At 45.4% G+C, this 20,117-nt stretch overlaps 1 protein-coding gene across 1 annotated transcript in view; it reads right to left on the reverse strand.

Moving 5' to 3' along the window:
• ADGRF5 (adhesion G protein-coupled receptor F5) overlaps positions 1 to 11,098 on the reverse strand; it is a 96,300-nt gene extending 85,202 nt beyond the window's left edge. Inside the window, exon 1 of the mRNA XM_046005211.1 lies at positions 10,901 to 11,098. The gene's annotated coding sequence lies outside the window, so the exon portion shown is untranslated. The remainder of the gene's footprint in view (positions 1 to 10,900) is intronic.
• Positions 11,099 to 20,117: the final 9,019 nt, after the last annotated feature.

Raw genomic sequence — 20,117 nt, forward strand, 5'->3', positions numbered from 1 at the left:
TGCCTTCGGCTCAGGTCATGATCTCAGGGTCCTGGGATCAAGCCCCGCATCGGGGTCTCTGGTCAGCGGGGAGCCTGCTTTCCCCTCTCTCTCTGCCTGCCTCTCTGCCTACTTGTGATCTCTTTCTGTCAAATAAATGAATAAAATCTTAAGAAAAAAAAAAAACCACAAAAAACTATGCAGACTTGAGGGCAAACAAACGGAAGAATTTGGGGCAGAATCTGAACTCCAAACCCCGCTCCTGTCCCTGCACTCTATTGTGCCCTAAACAAGCTGCCAAGACGTAAACACACCAAAAGTTAAACACGTGATGGTGTGAGCAATGGTACAAAGCCGTGTAGGATTCTCCTCCAAACTTGAGGCTCAGAGAAGGGTTACAACTTTGACAGGAACACGGTCCCTGCAAAGATGAGCCCAGATGACAAAACTATTAACCCACCAGAGGAATGCAGGGAGGGGCCCCCTATGCCATCAGCATCAATGCTTTTCTCAACACAAGCTGGCAGATACTTTCTAAATATTGTGACTTATGCACAGCTCAATGTGCATCAGATCTTGGAAGCATCATCTCACGTGCTATTTGAAAAGCCCGTACTCTGCAGACTGTCCCCTTCCCAGCCCCCATGCCCACCTGCCTGCACACACAGGTGGGAATAGGTCTGGGCGGGGCCCGGCAATCTGCATTTTGATCCGTGTTCTGTTCCGTTGGTCTGCGGGTGATGGGTAGTTCTCGTGTACTAATATTTTACACACATTATCAAAAAAACCCAATACAGAGATTTTAAAGGGTTGAGATTCTTCAAAATAGAGAACTGTTCACCTATTCTCTCCTCTTGGCCCCAGGGAGGATGCAGAGCTGGGCCAGCCTCAGGCTCTGTCCTTGAAGCACTGACCTGCCCTGCAAGCTCCTGGGAGACAGCAGGTCGGCTGGATTCTGCAGGGACTCGGCTCAGGCTCATTCTCCCGGGGCCTCCCCAGTCCTCCTGCAGACAACTGTGCAAATCGATCTCTGGCTTCTGCAGGTGCAGTTTACATAACACCCGCTTCCCAAGGAAGCGGCGGCGACCTTGGCAAACTCTTGGTCCTGCTCCAACACGGCCACCCCACTCCAGGTGCATGAAAATACACGGTCATTCATGACACATTCAGAAACTCTCCCCAAGGGGAAATTTAAATTCAACATGAAGTCCAAGTTGTCGTTTAAACAGGGATTGAAACCTTAAATAAGAAGTGTTAAGAATTGTGATTTCAGTTTTGGGAAAAAGTGAAGTATTGTTAGTTTCTTAAATGTGCATAGCTTAGTTTTAAAAAATTACATTAAAAACAGGGGTGCCTGGGTGGCTCAGTCGGTTGGACACTTGACTCTTGATTTGCCAGGCTTGATTTCAGTTCAGGTCATGATCTCGGGGTTCTGGGATTGAGCCGCTAGTCGGGCTCCATGCTCAAAGGGGAGCCTGCTGGAGATGCTCTCTCTTCCTCTCCCTTTGCCCCTCCCCTCCTCTCTCACTCTCTCAAATAAATAAATCTTGTAAAAAATTATATTAAAATCAAAGCTTCTTGGGGCACCTGGGTGGCTCAGTGGGTTAAGCCTCTGCCTTCGGCTCAGGTTATGATCGTGGGGTCCTAAGATTGAGCCCCACACTGGCCTGTTTGCTCAGCAGGGAGCCTACATCTCCCTCTCCCTCTCTTTCTCTGCCTGCTGCTCTGCCTACTTGTGATCTCTGTCAAATAAATAAATAAATCTTCTTAAAATATCAAAGCTTCTCAATACAGCCATCGCGAAATAATACAGGTGTTATTCAAGCTCAGGGATAAGGGTTTACCAAAATGTCCGTGAAAGGACACTTCTACTTTCCCGATTTCCTATCAAACATTGCTTGAAAACCTGCTGTGCCCGGTACCATGCCAGGGGCCAGGAATAAAAAGATGAGTAAGATGGCATCCCTGCCTCCTGGGAGAAAGTGCAGGAGAACGATCGCTGTGAATGCAAATACACAAGGCCTCTAGCAGAGGATTGGGGAAGTGCTATGCGAACAGCTGGAAGAGAGGAGAGTTCTGCCCGTGGATGGGGGGGCCTCAAATCAAGTTGCTGGGTAACATTTAAAAGGGGCTCCGGACGGCCCATGTTTAGTTGACAGAGAAAGGAGGAAAGAGGACTTTAGACAGAGGAATAGAGTGTGGCAGGGAGGTGGTGCGGGTGGAGAAGTGAAGGTGGTCCAGATCACAGCCATCAGGTGAGGGCACAGCAGGAGGGAAGGACCGACAAAGAAAACGGGGGAAGGCTCAGCGAGAGAAGCAGGAGGGAGACTGTGGGGTCCCAGCAAGCAGGGACCAGACTGGGGGAGGCCGTAATCAACAACAGGTGTCTTGGGCAAGGAAATGCGACGGGTTCAGGGACATGGACGTTAAAGAGAATCTGGGCAAGCGCATTCTTCAGCATGTACCGGGGAGGGCGGGTGGTGGGGGCAGAACCCTGTGGTTTGCGGGCTGAGTGCTTGGTGATGACATGAAGATGGACACATCCAAAATTCTTCAAAAATGTATTTGGCAAAAGAAAAGGAAGATGGAGGAGCAGTATGGGGTTGTGGAAGATTTGCTGTTCCTATCGTTTTGAAGTGAGAAGGACCTGAGTAGAATTCGAGGATAATGAGATGAATCAATCAGAGAGGGGAATAGTGAGGCCACTGGGGGCGGTGGGGGGGATGGGAAGGGGAGGGGAGCAGAGCTCTGGATGTGGGAAAGGTCATCTCTTGAGACAGGAAAGGAGGAGGAAGAGATGGGTGTTGAAGCTGATCCTTTCGTGGAGATGGTGTGAGAAAGCAAGGGAGTTATTTCCTCTGGGAAGGCAAAGCTATCTCCTGGGAGTGATATGTGCGTGCATGCGTGCGTGTGTGTGTGCATGAAGGCACGTATGTGTGTCTATGTGTACTCATGCACTCATGCTGGTGTTTGGAGATTTGTGAGCAAAGGAGACACTGAAAATGTCTCTGGGGATCTTTAGAGTCTTAGCTAGGTGAGGGTTCATGTATCTCTTCTGATCGCCCCAAACTTAGACTCTACAGTTATCTGGCTTCTTTGCCTCCTCACTTATAACACATGAGTGTGGGTCTGTATATATCTGTAAAATTTACATATTTTTGACATTTCTTGCAGGCAGAACGTCTGCTTCTCTTTGGTGTCCAGTAGAATTTAGGTCTTAGCATAAGGCCAATAAACCACTGGGTTGATTGGAAGATCTTCAATTTGTGGTGTCCCACGTTAGGCAGTAAGTGGATCCCAAAAGAGAACAGCAACTGTCATTCTAGAAGGGTCGTGCTCCAGAGGCAGGGAACCAGAAACAGATCAGCCTTTTTCACAGAGAAGCATATATGGTAAAGAAAGTAGAAATTTTCCCTGGTCTAAACCATGATTGGGTACATGTTATGATACTGAATGAAAGCTTTTAAAAATGCTATGCTTTGTGCTTTATTATCTATTTCTCACCAACACACACACACACACACACACACACACACACCCCTGCAAGTGCACACCCACGCACCCTGAGATCTCTCTGCTCCTCAGCAGGCTGGAGGTTTGATTGTTCTGTGAAGTGGGGACCCGGGAGCGGCGGACAGGAGAAGGGGTTAAGTCAGGATCTCTAGTAATGCTTCCACTTGTTCTCTGAGGATTAACAAAGAGAGGAAGCAGGGCCTTTGTAGAAGGAAATTCCCAGGCCCCACTTCGGACATTTGCAACCTGCCCTGCGAACCCCTGAGGGGTGTCTGATAATAAACACTTGCAAACAAAACAATCCATAAAGGCGTTTTTAACAACATTCTTGCATTTTCTTCAAAGGACCACAACACTTTTCCTGCATCTACAGACCTGAAGGGGTTTGGACATCCACCTACTAACAGAGCCCTACAATCCCAGCTCAGGGCTGCCCTGTGTAAGTGCAGTTCCCTTGCCCCTCGGGCCTTTGATGGTGCCAGGGCCCCATCCCCGCACAGGCTGCTGGAATGCAGGTCAAAGACCCTACACGGAGTGGGTAGGGGCCGCTACATGCTGACCTGAGACCTACCCCTTCATCTTCCGCAGTGACCCCCAGATAAAACCCTGAGTGTTGTGACCTTGAGTCTACTGCAGTGACCTTCCCCAGTAGTAGGGACAGCTGGACAATACCATGACAGCTCGACTAGCAAAGTCTGCTAATGAAGTCACAGATTAGGTTTCTTTCTTTATAGTGGCGAATAATAATAATAATAATAATAATAATAATAATAGAAGATCAAACAAAAACAAAAAAGCAGCCCTCGAAAGAGAAACAACCAAATCCCCCCATAGCCTTGATGGTCAAGATTTTGACAGTAATTTCTTGTAAGGTGCACCAAGCATATTAGGCCCCAAATGTAAAACTTTTAGCAGAAGTCTAGTTTGAGTCAGTTGATTTGTAATATTGCACCTTATTTCTCCCAAAAACTAATAGGACATGCGGTCTGTCACACCCATTTCATAGATGGATAAATTAAGGAACAGAAACTGGCCTAAGATAGCAGTAAAGATCAGGGTGATTTAGATAACTGTCTGATACCCGCTCTCCGTGTGTGTGTGGCGGGGGGGGGGGGGCACGGATGCTTTTGTACTACAATATGCTTGACAACCCCTTTATTAATTGCAGTCAAATACAGGACCTTTGAATGACATTCCTGTTTCTAGGTTAGACCAGAATCCACTTCATGGTCCGGGTGAGGATTAGATCCTTGGCTATTGATAGAAAGCTGAGCCTTTATTTTTGAAATGGCCTCACGGGTCTCTGGGATATTTTTAGATGAAATAATCATACATGTCTACTCATTTGCATCTGCCCAGAGCTGGCGGGCGACCTCCATGTTGACCCCGGCACTCAGGACCATGTAGACTGAGGGAATGACAGGTTCCAGATCTCTCGCTGGGCGGGGTTACCATGAGCCTTCCACTCAGGCCTCCTGCCCTTTGTACTGTAACAATGCACGGAAACAGTCTTGTTAGAGGAAATTCCCAGGGCCATAGTTTGGACATTAGGCAGTTGCTTTGCTGTGCTGGCCAGGCTGAGGTCCATCTAAAAATAAACACACTGGTCTGCATGGGTGTCTACGGTTTTGCCATGCACAGTTCTTTATATTTCAAAGGGATTTTTTAAAAACTTTGTTGTTGTTTTTTTTTTTTTAAAAGATTTTATTTATTTATTTGACAGAGAGAGATCGTAAGTAGGTAGAGAGGCAGACAGAGAGAGTGAGAGGGAAGCAGGCTCCCTGCTGAGCAGAGAGCCCGACGTGGGACTCGATCCCAGGACCCTGAGATCATGACCTGAGCCGAAGGCAGCAGCCCAAAGAGCAAGCCTAGGTAAATCTGGATAATAAAATACATCACAGTTTCGATTAGCTTTCACAGAACGGAGCATCTGCTGATACCCATTTCTGTGGCGAGGATCACTGCTCTTTTGCTCTGGGATCCTAAAACAAGATTGAAGAGAGCCTGGCATACTGACTTGCTCCCCAAGCAACTGCAGAAGATGGGAGGTTTCAAAAACACTTGATCAGCCAATTCTTTGGAGTCCACGAAGCTAAAGTACTAGCAAAGAAGCCTGGGGTAGCTCAGCAATAGAGGACACACCTGGGACCCACCTGAGGTCACTTCCCCTGACTCTCAGTCTCCAGGTCCTTAACTGGCAGAGAGGCTGTGATCAACGTAGCTCACTGGGCAGAAAAAAAAAGCGGATGGGGACGATGACTGAAGACCTCAACTCAAAGCAGGCAGACAGCCCGGCTCTCCTCTCCCCACAAGAGTCATGTATCCTGCTCATGGTCCCTGCCATTTAGAGGAAAGTAGCACCATTAATTTGCACTTTTAAAAATTAGGTTTCTGGGGCACCTGTGTAGCTCAGTCGGTTAAGCGTCCACCTTCTGCTTGGGTCACGATCCCAGGGTCCTGGGATCAAGCCCAGTGTCGGGGTCCTTGCTCAGCGGGAAGCCTGCTTCTCCCCCTCCCACTCCCCCATCTTGTGTTCCCTCTCTCGCTCTCTATCTCTCTGTCAAATAAATAAATAAAAATCTTTTTAAAAAGAAGAAATAGAAGTTGGATTTCTGAACAGCTAAGAATACATCTCCATAGAGTAGTGCTTCTGTTTCTTGGATATGGCAGAGATCAGAGACAAAGCTCTGAGTTTGCTGTTGCTTGCCTGAACCTAGTTTGGTAGAAAATGTACCAAAATATGGCAATTTTCCATCAAGTAAGAATGTGTTTGCAGCACAAGGAGGAACCCACAATCTAGTTAAAGAGTAACCCAAGAGGAGTAGTTTGGGGTGAACTTTTCCCACTCCATTGTTCTCATTTCTTTTTTGCTTTTCCTGGAAGTCCATTGTAGCTCTATTGTTGTGGCAAAGACCCTATTTAGAAACGATCATTTCAGATACGTTGGGTGAGATAGTGAAAATGCAGCTACAATCACTCTACAGCCTGACGAATATTTTTTTTTTTTTTTGGGGGGTAACCCTCCTTCGGTGGTTTGGGTTGGAACCTGACATCGCAAGATTCCTCGTAGGTTTGAGCGGGAAGGACCTAGAGGTCATCACCCGGACCCCACCCAGTGCGGGCATCCCTTCGGGAACACCCCGGCCATGGGCTAACAGGGTGCTGGCACACTGCCTGGGACAGGGCGTTCACCACGCTGCAAGGCAGCTCACCCGGTTTTAGACAGTCCTGACGGTGGCTAAATACTTCCACACGTTGAACTAAAACCTGTTACCCTATAATTTTCACTCATCAATCTTCTGTTGACTTCTTTTCCCACATGGAGTGATCTTTAAATATTTGAAGGCAACCTCCACGTGCTACGAGACCAACTTTTTACTTCGAATATCACCTCGTTCTTTCAAAGAGTCTGCAAATGACAATTTCCTCATTTTTACCATGTTGGCCAGCCTCCTGTTTTAAGATCTGATGCATGTCTTGAGGCAACACATTAGGTACTGAAACTGATTGATCTCTACGACCTTGTGTGCGAAAGATTATCCTCTTTTCAAAAAATGAAACTAAGACTTGGCAAGATGTAGTTACTTATGAAAGGAAGGGACAGAAGGGGGATTCAAAACCAGGTCTGCCTCTTTCCAGCCCATCCCATGCCTCTGATTTAAAAAGAAGTGTTGACCGGGTACCGCCAAGGTTGATCTCCGGTACATTGTGAGATTGCTGGGAGGGCATTAGAAACCTCTTATGCAGGCTGACCATCCTTTTGTTGCTACAACTTGTGCTTACTAATAGAGATTAATGTTAACTTGAACGGTTAGGAAATGACCAGCAGAAAACACTTTGGCTGCTGAAAGGCGAAAAAAGACAAGGCGGGTGTGCAGGAAGGTGGAGGCAAAGCGATGCATGAGTAACAGGAAGCGAGAAGGAATCCAGGAGGTCTAGGGGCATTTCCTTTGGAAGCTCCAGATGATGAGGGAGCAACACAAGTGGGCTTGAAGACTGAGAGAGTCATTATCTGGATTGCCCAAGCAGGTTGCTATAGACTAAGCTGCTGGTTGTGTCTGGATAACAGAGACAGGGTGACCATGCGTCCCATGGGAGCACCAAGCATGGGGACAACGTATACTATGTCCTGCCCAACCTTGAGTTCTAGGTGACATCTGCTTAAGACACAGATCTTTAGGTGGAAAAAGAAAAAAGAGATCTTTGTAGCTCTGCCACAGTGAGGGTCAGGGACTGGCTAGATGTCTTGAAGCTCTTAGATTCATCCTGGACTACTTGGTAGAGCTATATTCTTCCCTTCTGGCTGCTTTCCAAAGACAGACATTGCCTGAGAATGACACTGTCTCCTTACTTAGCTGCCCTACTTCAGCCAGCTCTGTACCCAATAGCGAATGTCAAGTGGGTTTCCTCAAGCTGCAGGGCACTGCTCCTTAGGAAACACTGCCACACTGTGCTTCCCGGCTGAGCACACAGCAGAGCAATGCCACGACTCCTTTAAGATCTCTTCTTTGCCCGCTTGACTCAGAGTACTACAGAGCATTGGCTTTCAATAATCATGCAGCAGAAGAGAAGGTGAGCACAGAGACTCCCTGGACATCATCTTCTCCATGTGCCCTTAAAGGCAAGAGCTTCTCTTCTTAAGGCTCTGTATCTTGCTCATCACTAGAGAAAAATCAAAGCTCAGAGTATGGATATGGCCCCACCCTAATTCACATGGCAAGTGAGTTCCAGGTACAAGACTGAATCAGGGCCCCAAAACACAACTTAGCTTTCTTTCTCCTAAATCCCGCTGCCTTCCAGCGCCTAATGCCTTTCCCCGGATGTGCCAATATGGATTAGAGATCAGACTTTAGCTTTCCTTAACGTCTTTTAGGGAGAAGTGGGGTAGAGGATGATCAAGAATGTGCTCTCTGTAAGCGGAGCTGCATGGAGACAGTAGTCTCATCTGTGTCATTTGCCACCACACGCCAAGCGCACAGCACAGTGTCCAGTAGGTGTCACGTGCTCGGTACATAGATGCTGAAAAATGAGTAAGTCTCTGACGTAGAGTGGTGGACAACAGGGGCACTGGTAGAGAAACACCTAATAGAGACATAGAGAAATAGATTCTGGGGATGCCTGGTGGCTCAGTTGGTTAAGCATTCAACTTAGGCTCAGGTCATGATGTCAGGGTCATGAGATCAAGGCCCACGGTGGGCTCCATGCTGAGCGTGGAGTATGCTTAAGATTTTCTCTCTCCCTCTTCCCCCTCCACCTCCACTCACATGTGTTCTCTTTCTCTCTAGAAAAAATAGATTCTGAAAGGTATGGCACACAGTGGGTACTCAAAATACTTGGTGAAAAAAATCCAACAAAGTGTCATAAAAGGCAGCATGGGAAAATATTACGGGGATTGGCAATCTCCTTGGAAAACTTCAAACTCTAGATCTCAGTCTGGTAATTAATTTGGGCTCTTCAGTCACTATGTCCATTCATTTATTCTTTCATTTCTTCACGAATTCAGTAAACACTTGACATTGCTTCAAGAGCTCTAGTTTCAAAAATAAAAGCCCATAACTCTCACAGACGAAAATAAGCAAAGCAGTCATAATATAGCGTGCTATGGTCTATGACAGAAGCATTTCACCAAGTGCTGTAAAGCACGGACTGGAGAGACACTTGGTCTGAGGCAGACTGGGTGAGAGGATGGAGGGGGAATTAGCAGGCTGCCGATGAAGATGAATGGTGACCTCCTGGACAGGGAGAACAGCACACAGAGGTGTAGGTAGGCATTAGAGCTCTCACATCCTGGGGAAAGAGAAGGTGTTCAGTACGGCGGGAAAGACAGGTGGTGAGAGGTAAGGCTGGATGGGATGAAAACGAACAAACTTAGAAGGTCTTGTCTGTTTTCCTTAAGTTGGAGTTTATCAAGCTTTAATGTGCATATGAATCTCCCAGGGACCTGGTTAAAATACAGATTCATTAAGTCTGGGGAGGGAATGGAGAATTTGCATCCCTAACAAGCTCCAAGTGATGGGTGATGCATCTGCTCTCAGAACGGTCTACCCTTTAGGTAGCAAGGATGTAAGCAGTGGGGTGAAGAGGAAATATTTCACTGAGGACAGTGACATTATCAGAACTGCATTTTCCCAAGAACCCTGTGTTGGATATGGAGGATGGAATGGAGAGAGACTGTGCTAGGGTAGAATTCATAAGTGGCAAGAAATCACGAGCATCTGAACAGAATGCTTGGGAAAAATAGCCAGTGTTCAATAAATGACTATAAATTGGCTAATATTCTGTGACGCCACCATAAGATATTTCTTCCAGAAGAAGGCACAGTTGTGAAGACAAAAATGAAACAACGGAAACATGAAAGGCAAAAAAATAATCCAGAGAAATATGTCCTATTATTTGAATAAAGCTTGACCCCTCTCCAGGTCTCGGTTGACGCATCATCTTGACTCTCAATAGTGACCCAGGAAAGCTACCAGTCAAGGGGTAAGCACCATCCCGGCAACCAGTCATCACAGCAGGATAAATAAAATCGGCCTCCCAGCCACCACTTGATAGACATCGTCACTATGCGCTTCTGATTTCCAGAAACAGCATAGAGAGCTATGGTTTCATTTTCAAACAAGGAAAATTAACATGGAAGTCCACCTTAACATGGAAGTCCACCAGATCCTGAACAGAATGCTTGTTCGTTTACTTATAACTTATAGGTACTCTAAATTAAAACACCTGTTTCAGGTGCCTAGGTGGCTCAGTGGGTTAAGCGTTTGCCTTCGGCTCAGGTCATGATCCCAGGGTCCTGGGATCGAGTCCCATGTCCTGCTCCTTGCTCAGCAGGGAATCTGCTTCTCCCTCTACCCCTCCCCCCTGTTGATGATCGATCTGTCTCTCCCTCTCTCATGCTCTCTCTCTCAAATAAATAAATAAAATCTTAAAACAAACAAACACCTATTTCTATTTCTTTGAGAAATCCTTTGTGAACTCTGGTACATTTTTAACTCCAAAAAAATTTAAAATTAAATAAAAATACAAAAATAAAAACAAAAAAAGAAGCTCATCGTAGAAAGAAATTAAAAAAAAAAAAAATCACGGTAGGGGTCTGTTTTGAAAAGAAAAGGCAGGAGGTAAGCTTTTCCCCTTACGCAGACATGCCCTCCGAAGAAAATAAGAATCACCTTCATGTTTTACGTACCATGCTAGTTAGTCTTCTTTATCCAAAGACGTTCAAATTCAAAAAACCCAATTGTCACCTCCCTGCTCACAATTTTTTCTCACAGTCCAGGTATCAGTACATCTCAACAAGACACACATGTTGAAACCCCGCAGCCAACTGGAGAGGCCATATGGACACACACATCTACTTCAGAGCAGCTCAATCCACAGCAAGACAGAACAAAATAATGCAGGGACCTACCTTTCTCTTCTGTGGTTTGCAGCCTCCTAATATTTGACCCAGTCCTGGAGATTTTCCCAAGAACCTCTTAGGTGAGGTGAAACTCAAGGGCCTCCCATTCAGTCACAGAGCCACCGGAGGGTGGGGTTTCCCAAGACCAGACTTCAGAGCCTCAGGGCTCACACAGACCTCAGTGAGCAGAGGTGAACTGCCTTCTGTTCTCTGTGGCAGGAAAAAGCTGGAAGACACAGTGTGGCTGGAGGTGGGGGCGGAGGCTGGGGGAGGGGAAGTAATAAGGGAACCGTAATAAATAAGAGATCCTCTCCACATGATTTCCTGTATTTGGTGCCTGTTGCCTTTTTCTGGGCTCCCTAGAGGAAATAAGAAATTTAAACTTGTCCTTTGGCCACTGGAAAAGACAAGAATAAACACGCTAAGACCCATGAAAATCCAAACGAGCAGAGCAGCAGGCAGAGAGCTGACGGGCCAGCTAGCTTTTACCTTTCACCAATTGCCTTCTTCCTGAAAATTCTCCAAGTGTTTAACTCCAAAAAAGTCAAGAATGCCCTCGTCCTCGCCCACTGGGCTGAAGCATTTTCTGGCCACAGTCCAGATGTTGTGTTACAGAGCCACTGAAGGGAGGAAGGTTGGGGCAGGCCGAAGAGTCTGTTTGCCATCAGAAGGAAAGACTCTGGTGACCTTCTGTGCCTCATCTTGGGACAACTGGTGGAGTTCTCTGGCCATTTGGCCTTAGGGTTTAAAGGATGGTCTGAAGGCTACCATCTGTAGATTGCTGGGAGCAGAATCTTCTCCAAAATTTGTGGGGATCAGTGCAAAAAAACGAAAATGCAAGGCCACTCACCCACAAATTAAGGATTTCAGGCTGGTGACAGCAGAACATGAAATCCAGTCTGAGGACCCTTTTGATACAGCCTCTATGAAACTCCACATCTTGCACACCCAGGAGGCTCTAGGAAGAAGGCTGGAACTATGGGTGCGTGGTCCAGCTGAGTTGCCAAGAGGCTGGGACTGTCGACATTTTGTTCAGGGAAGTGACAGTCAGCTCTCAAATGCAGTGCACCAAAGGCTGGTGTGAGGGAGGGGGGGAGAATGCTGCGTGGGGGGTGTGAGCAGGCACGACCACAAACATCACACCAGTGATGTTCTTGCAGACTTTGGCTCACCTCCACTCTGTTCTTCTCCCTGCAGTCAGAACAACTTCTCTCAAATGCAATCCTCACGATTGCACTGGATTTTAAGCACGTCTAAAATCCCTCTGGGGCCTAGGATCCAAGGCCAAGTCCTTGTGCAAGCCTTCTAGACCCTTCAGCACCTGGCGCTGGCCAACCTCTCCTGCCTCACCTCAAAGGCCACCACCATTCCCTCCTCTCCCGCCTTTCCCCACTGCTGGGAATCGTTCTATGAAGAATGCCCTCCCCCCGACCCCCAGTCTTTCAAATCTCTCATCCTTCCGGTAACAATTTTTTTCTGATTCCCAGGTCCCCCTTGCTTTTCTTCCGCAGCAAACCATGCTTCTCTCAAACTGATGAAGATCCACCCACTGTCTCTGGCCCAAAGCTAAGCTGTAAACTCTGAGAAGTCACGGACTGTGTCTGTTTCATCCTGGACCCAGGGCCCGGGAGGGTGGGCTTTGTGCAAGTTTAGTGTTAGCAGGAGAGAGCTGGCTCCCTTTAGGCAAAGGGAAAAACAGGACTGAGAGGAAAACAGAAGATCATCATCAGGGTTTTAGAGCTGAAAGCCCGACGGAACGGAGCAGTGTCACAGGTGACGTCACTGTGCTCTTGCTCAGTCTTCATTAAAACTCCCGCTTGTCACGTGCCGTCCCTCCCCGTTCTCACCGGGATATACTGTGGGGAGGAAATGAGCTCTACTCTGAAAAGTGAAGTTTTAGACCGGCCAGCCGGGAGGAGCAAAGTTAGTTAGGGTGAAGGAAAACGGGAAGATGCTGGAGGTGAGGAGAGAGAGGGAGAGAAGATGATGCGGGTGGGAGAAGGGCGAGGAGGGAGGGGACAGGAGGGGAACGTGGGAGCAAGAAAGAGGCATGTAAGGACAGGTGAGGTGACAACAGGGATCCAGCAGAGGCTGGAAAACGGATGTGGGGGCGGGGGGAGACAGCAGGAAAAATAACAGGGTGGACCAGCAGTTCACCCAGAAGCAGAGCGCCCAAGGAGGCTTCCTGCTACCTCCGAAGCCCGTGACTTCGTCAGCTCCCTCATCGATCAAACTGTGTTTTCTAAAAATCAAAAGGCATAAGGGGGACAAGGGACATGCCACAGGGTTGCTATTATGACACAAATCAAGTTGTGAGGTTTGTTTGGATTTGGAAACATTTTTAGTCATGGCTTTGAACACTTGTATGAGAACGCTACTATTAGAATGGCTGAGTGTGTATCCTGGTTGCTTCTCGTGGTTCCTCTGAACCAACAAGTCATTTCATGCATGTCTAAGGTCTGCATTTGTCTGAGAAGCCCCTGTTGATCTCCTCTGATTAGAGTGCAAACTATGGTAACAGATCCATAATCTTTTTTTTTTTTTAAAGATTTTATTTATGTATTTGATAGACAGAGATTGCAACTAGTCAGAGAGGCAGGCAGGGAGAGAGAGGAGGAAGCAGGCTCCCTGCTGAGAAGAGAGCCGGATGTGGGGCTTGATCCCAGGACCCTGGGATCATGACCTGAGCTGAAGGCAGAGGCTTTAACCCACTGAGCCACCCAGGTGCCCCAACAGATCCATAATCTAATGTCTATAAAAATAACCTAAATATGCTGGATCTTGAATATCTAGTTTGGGGCAATTAATTGAAATTTAATATACACATGTATCTATAAGAAAGGAAAGATTTATCAGACCAATAGTTTGAATTTTCTTTACAGCCCCTCAATTTTGTTTCTAACTGATGAGTGTTACTTCCATTAAAAACAGAATTATCAGGGCACCTGGGGTGGCTCAGTCAGGTAAGCATCCAGTTCCTGGTTTAGGCTCAGGTCATGATCTCAGGGTTCTGGAATCCAGCTCTGAGCCAGGCTCCACGTTCAGCAGGGAGTCTGCTTGGGACTCTCTCTCTCTCCCTCCCTCTGTCCCTTTCCCCTGCCCCTCCCCCTGTGCGTGCACTCTCTCAAGTACACAAATAAATAAAATCTTTGGGGGATAAAAAGAAATATCAAGAAAATAGAAACTTCATTTGAAGTGGGAAAAGATGATTGTCACAGAATGTCAAGTGCCATCTACCAGATCCTCTGGGAGGAACTGAGTGTGTAAGAGTCTATACCTTTCATTATTTTTGCTCAGCTACTTTGTAATTCTGAAAGATACAGATACATAGTAATACAAATGATTCGCAGTCAGAGAAATGAAAATTAATTTTATCTCATAAAGACCGTTGATTTCCACCCCATAGAAATGATTATCCCAAGTATCACATTTTAGCACTCTATGGGATATTATTTTTGTATTTATTAGAAAATTCAGTTTAGCATTCCTGATGGCCTATGTTGTAAATATAGCTACTTTTGAGATTTTTCTTTGATCCACTTTTAACATCTTACCATCCCTTCATCAATTAATGAGTTAAAAAAAAAAATCTTTGCCTCAGGTTCGTTTTATATTGTACAAGAATGATGAGGTCACCTTTTGGAAAATGATCTTTTAACAGGAATCAGGTGACAATCAGTGAATACAGTAAATTGTATTGGGCATTTGCAGTGGCAGAATTCTGTTTCCTTCAATATTTTGCTTAGTTGTATGTATTCCCTGCAATGTAAAATATAAACAGGGAATAAATGAAGCATGTTGACTGTCAAAGTAAATAACAGAACTGCCTCAGCAGAACAATTAGGAGAGTACAGCATCTCAGCGAGGGCAGAAATATAGGAAAAGCCCTAAGTGGGACTGTACGAAGCCATAGCTGGACACAGGTTCACCAGGCAGAGTAGAAATGCCAAAGTCTGGACTCTTGGAAACGAGTACTTTGGAGCTGAGAAGACCTTCATAAGCAAAAGGCATATATACCAGGTATTTGATAGTTCTGTAAAACAGTATTTTCAGGGGGCGCCTGGGTGGCTCAGTCAGTTAAACGTCTGCCTTCAGCTCAGGTCACGATCCCAGGGTCCTGGGATTGGGCCCCGAGTGAGACTCCCTGCTCAGGGGGGAGTCTGCTTCTCCCCACGCATATTCTCTCTCTCTCTCTATCTCTCTCAAATAAATAAACAAAATCTTTAAAAAAAATAACAGAATTTTCAGAAATTCTAGCTGCACGGACAACCATCCAGAAATATCTCACTATCTATCAGCTATAGCAAACCCTTCAACAAAGGGATCAGTGGCACTTGGCCAGGAAGAGACCAGAAAGTATCAATATATTTGTGCGATCTGGTTTCTCTTTCATTTTAATATTTGTTATACTTCTTAACTGCTGTAAATTGTCATATAGATTTGTAATATCAAAGGCATAAAATAATTTATCTTTAAGGGATGATCTGGTCAGTTCAGTTTGCTGCCTAAATTTCTTGATGTCAGATAAGCAAGGAAACATAAAGGCTTTTTGGGTTTTTACTTCCTAAATGAAAGTTATTAGTTCCATTATTTGAAGGGGAAAAAATAACTGTCCTAAAAGCCCAGTGTGGAAGTATGGATGTTTTTCTGAGAAGAATGATGCTTGATTTGGGAGGCATCATGAGAAGTATTAACAGCCATGGCAAGTAACAGAGCAAATGTGATCTGTTAAATGCTCAGAGATCACTTACTGCAAAAATGCAGCTCTTTCTGCAGAAGTTCCAAGTGCCTTTGGAAAGGAGAATCAGTCCTGACAGCTTTGGCTCTAACTACTTCAGAGGTGAGGCTAGTCTTGTTCCATTAGCTGTTTCTCGCTTGGCCAACTACCAACATCACATTCGTCATTGAAGATGGAGTTCTAAGAGGTGACTAGTAAGGAGTTCTGTGACCTCCAGTATTTCACAGAGAGATAACACCAATGGATTGGTGTATTCCATTATACAAAACCTGTCAAAGAGGGAGCATATGCAAGAAACAGAGTAGGACTGTTCTGGGGAAAAAAAGAAAGCTCACATTAAGTAAGATTACTATGGTAAGATAAACGTCAAGTCCAAGCGTTCAGGGAAACTAGGAATTCTCATACACTCCGGAGTGTTTTGTGGAGAATTAGGAACTCTCATGATGCTGAGTGTTACTTGGTAAATCACTTTGGAGAGCAATTTGGCAGTATCCAGGAGGGTTCAAAATTATATGCTCACTATATGCATTCTAAAATAAGCCTTGCCTGTATATACAAACAGAAAACATGAGCATATCCAATTACGTCACTCTTTATTATTAAGAGTTAGAATCCAAAGAAACAGATATATGTAATCAGTCGGGGAAATGGATTTTAAAAATCAGTATTATTATAGAAATAGTGCCCTAGATCTATATGTATCAACATGGATGAATAAATATTTTTAAAAGTGGGAAAAAAATCCAGAGTGCAAAAAGGCAGTTGCAGAAACATATGTATAAATGATAAATAATGAAAGAATACACAATGTAGTCCAGGAAAAAGGAAGGTATGGACTAGGACTGACAAGAGAATAAACAAGATTTCTCATGTTATTTTATCTTCAGTATATAAAAAAAGAAACAATGGCAAAATATCAGTACTTTGATTCTGTATGGCATGTGGTACAGATGATCGTTTTTCTCTATAGTTTGTCTTTTAAAAAAAGAAAGCAAAGTCACTAAAATATTATTTTTTAAAAAGTGACATTTGAGTCATAGATCAAACATGTTCTTTTCACATCCTCCACCTGCAACTGAGGTAGGGGGGAAAAAAGTTATTAGTGAAAGAACTCTAGGGGAAATCATAATTATCTTTAGTCTTTAATGAAATGACATTGCCTGGACTGCCTGGGTGGCTCAGTCCTTAAGCCTCCGCCTTCTGCTCAGGTCTGATCTCCGGTCCTGGGTTGTTCTGCTTCTCTTTCCCCTCCCCTGCTTGTGCTCTCTATCTCTCTCTCTCTCATTAATAAATAAATAAAATCTCTCCCCCCCCCCCCAAACTGGCATTGCTATACCTGGATCAAGGTCAGGTTTGCTCACTTCTTCCAGTGAAATGAAACCTTGTCTTCTCCGAGGTCCGTTCAGGGGCGGTGTATTCCGGGGTTCTGTGTGTTGACTGACAGGTCAGCGTCCTCTACTGCGCATGCTCTTCCATAAGAGCGAAAGCGTGGAGCCTCAATGAATTTACCTAAAAACTTCCCCTAAACAACTGGCTTGCAAAATGTATGCATCTTAGGAAGTCCAAATTTTGTTATTTGGATGATGTAAAGCAGACCTTGTTTTAAAAAGTTAAACTGAGGTATTCTGCACGTGACTATAAATCCTATTTGGTTTGGTTGGTTTGGTTGGGGGAATTTTAGCAACAAACCAATGTGAGTTGAGAATATATGGAGGAATTTTTTTTTTTTCTAGTTATAGAGATAGTGGAGACAACTATGGCTTTGTGGAAATGTCCTAAATTTCTCTACCCTCGGAGTTTCCTGTGAGGTAAGGGATGGTCCTTGTTTCAGACTCACTCCCAACCTTGCCATTCAACATCTCAGATGGAAAAGTGAATAAACAGACAGACATCAGGTCTCTTTAAAGAAGAGGGAAATCGTCTTTAAAGATGATTTCCTGGCGGGCCAGGAGACGACTGTGATGACGTCACAGTCCCTGGCAATGACACAGGCCTTCCCGGTTCTGCACACCGAGGCTGGTATCCCCACAGCCCTGGCTTGGGTTAAAGGCCTCCTCCGTTCTCAAGATCCCTTTCTTCTCTCTCTGGGTGTCCTCCTGGTCACCATGCCTGCCCCCCAGGCACAAATCCTCCCCTCTGGCTGTTAACCCTTCACTCCTGCCGTGCTCATCCCTCACTGTTGCTCCTCCACTGTGCTTTGAAGGCTGGCACTTGGCTCACACTCTTCACTCCGTAAGCCTTCCCTGTGATTTCTGCATGCTCACGCTCAAGACCCCGACCTCTCCTTTCCCGGGAGCTCCTGCACAGGAAACGCCAGGGACGTTCACTGCTCCTAAGGAACTATCTTTGTGTTTCCATAAGAACTGCCACGGTCTGTTGCTGACATCTGGAACTGCTCTGATTTCAAAACATGATTCTAAGTCTGAATGGGGGGGGGGGGGGCGGGGGGTGATGACACGATGACACACCGTTTTACCTCCTCTTCCTCACTCCACTGGGTGTCTGCCTCCGTTCTTCTGCACCTCCCCTCCCATTCTTAGCCTCCACCTGTTTCAAATTACTCTTACTTTCCTATCAAACTTAGATGCCATGGATAACTATTTATTCATTCATTCATTCATTTAAGAGACAGAGAGCAGGGGGAAGGGGCAGAGGGAGAAGGAGAGAGAGAATCTTAATTAAGTAGCCTCCTTGCCCAGGGTAGAGCCCAGTGCGGGGCTTGATCTCAGGACCCTGAGATCTTCATCCTGAGGCTAAATCAAAAGTTGGATGCTTAAGCTACTGAGCCCCCCAGGTGCCCCCCCCTTTTAAATTTTTATTTTCCTTTTTTTTTTTTTTTTTTTTTTCCTGAGGAGGGAGAGAGAGAGGGTGGGGGAGAGGCCATAGATAGCCATTTAAATGCTTTCTTTGCTACTTTCCATCATATTTTTCTTTTGAGACATTCCATTGTGCACTGGGATGGGCGGACTGACATATCCATCTTCTCTGCTCTCTCTGTGACTGACTATGGGCCACAGCTGGATCCTCGGAGCTGCTTGGCAAAGATATGCAAGACTCAGCCTACTTGTGCTCTTACGGTGTGTCCTGCCTCATACCCTCTTCCAGCACGTGTAGTCTCTTGCTTTGTACTTACTCCTTAATCCTTGTGCCTGAAAATACATATTTCTTACTCCACAAACACTTAAGTAACAAACCTTACCTTAGCTCTGCCTACTCTTGAATCACTGTCCTATCTTTCCCCTTCCATTTCCACCCAAACTTATGACCAAACTAATAATCACCCAGCCTTTTCTTCCTCTCTGTGAAGCTCTACAAGACATCTCTCTCTCGCTAAAGCACCCTCTTGAAAGTCACCAATGTCTTTAGGCTAATGAGGGCTTTTCTCATGTCTCATCTTTTTCATCTTGAAACTTTTAACATGTTGACCAATTCTTTCTTGAAACTCCTCTCTCTTCTTCCCTTGCCTCTGTACCACCTGAACGCTGTATCCTTGGACCTCCCATGCCCTCTCTCCTGGTCTGGTCTTTCCTCATTCCTCCTTAAGTAAGGGTCTTTCCCCCCAAGTACTTCACACCCTGTGTTCTGTCCATACACATCACCATTCTTCCAGATCTTTAGGTTTAAATCTGGGGTATGATAATTAGCTTTCCTTCTACTTTCTTTTTCTTAGCTCCCATCCTTTCCCTGAACCCATCAGTTTCCAGAACCTGATGATTATTACTTTAACAAATCTTTCCCATATGCCTCTTTCTTTGCATGTCCACTGCCATCTCTCCATGCTTGTACTTACCTTTTCCAGCCTGAGCTACTGAAAAATTATCCTCAGTCTTTCCTTCCTTGGATTCCTTCCTCCCAGGTTCATTCCCTTAAAGCAATGATTTTGATACTCCATTCTTCCCATAACACCTGTAGGCACACAGCATACACACATGGCCTTCCAAGATGCTTTACTCTGCAGACTGCCATTCCAAACCCTCCCAGTCTATGCGCATTCTGCTTTTCCAGTGTAACTTCTACTTTTCTCTTAAGTGTTGGGTCCAGACCCCTTTGTCTCTCCTTTCTGCAGAGAGCTGGGCTTCCAGCTGAAGCCATCTCTTAGTCTCAAACAAGTCCACATGCCCATCATGATGTCCAGCCCCCTCACAAAACTTTCTCTGATAAGTGAGGCCAGAAGTAATCTTTCCCGTCACTAAAATCCTGGAACACATATTGTCTGTGTCATTGTAATAGCGCTTCCTTATCTTATATACTATCCATTTATGATTTCATAAAGGAGCTGTTCAAATAATAGAAATAATAATACCAAAATCTCATTGAGTATTTCCTATATGCTAAGTGAACATATTATTATATTGCCAGATTAACCCATTTCATTCTCCCACGAAACAGTTCTTTGGGATGATTTCAGCTCTTTCCATATGATAGCAAAAGAATGGCTGGGCTTTCTTTCCCACGTCACGTGGGAAATCCACCAAAGCCCAGCTTATT

This window comes from Meles meles, chromosome 5 (genome assembly GCF_922984935.1).
Source record: "Meles meles chromosome 5, mMelMel3.1 paternal haplotype, whole genome shotgun sequence".
NCBI lineage: Eukaryota > Metazoa > Chordata > Mammalia > Carnivora > Mustelidae > Meles > Meles meles.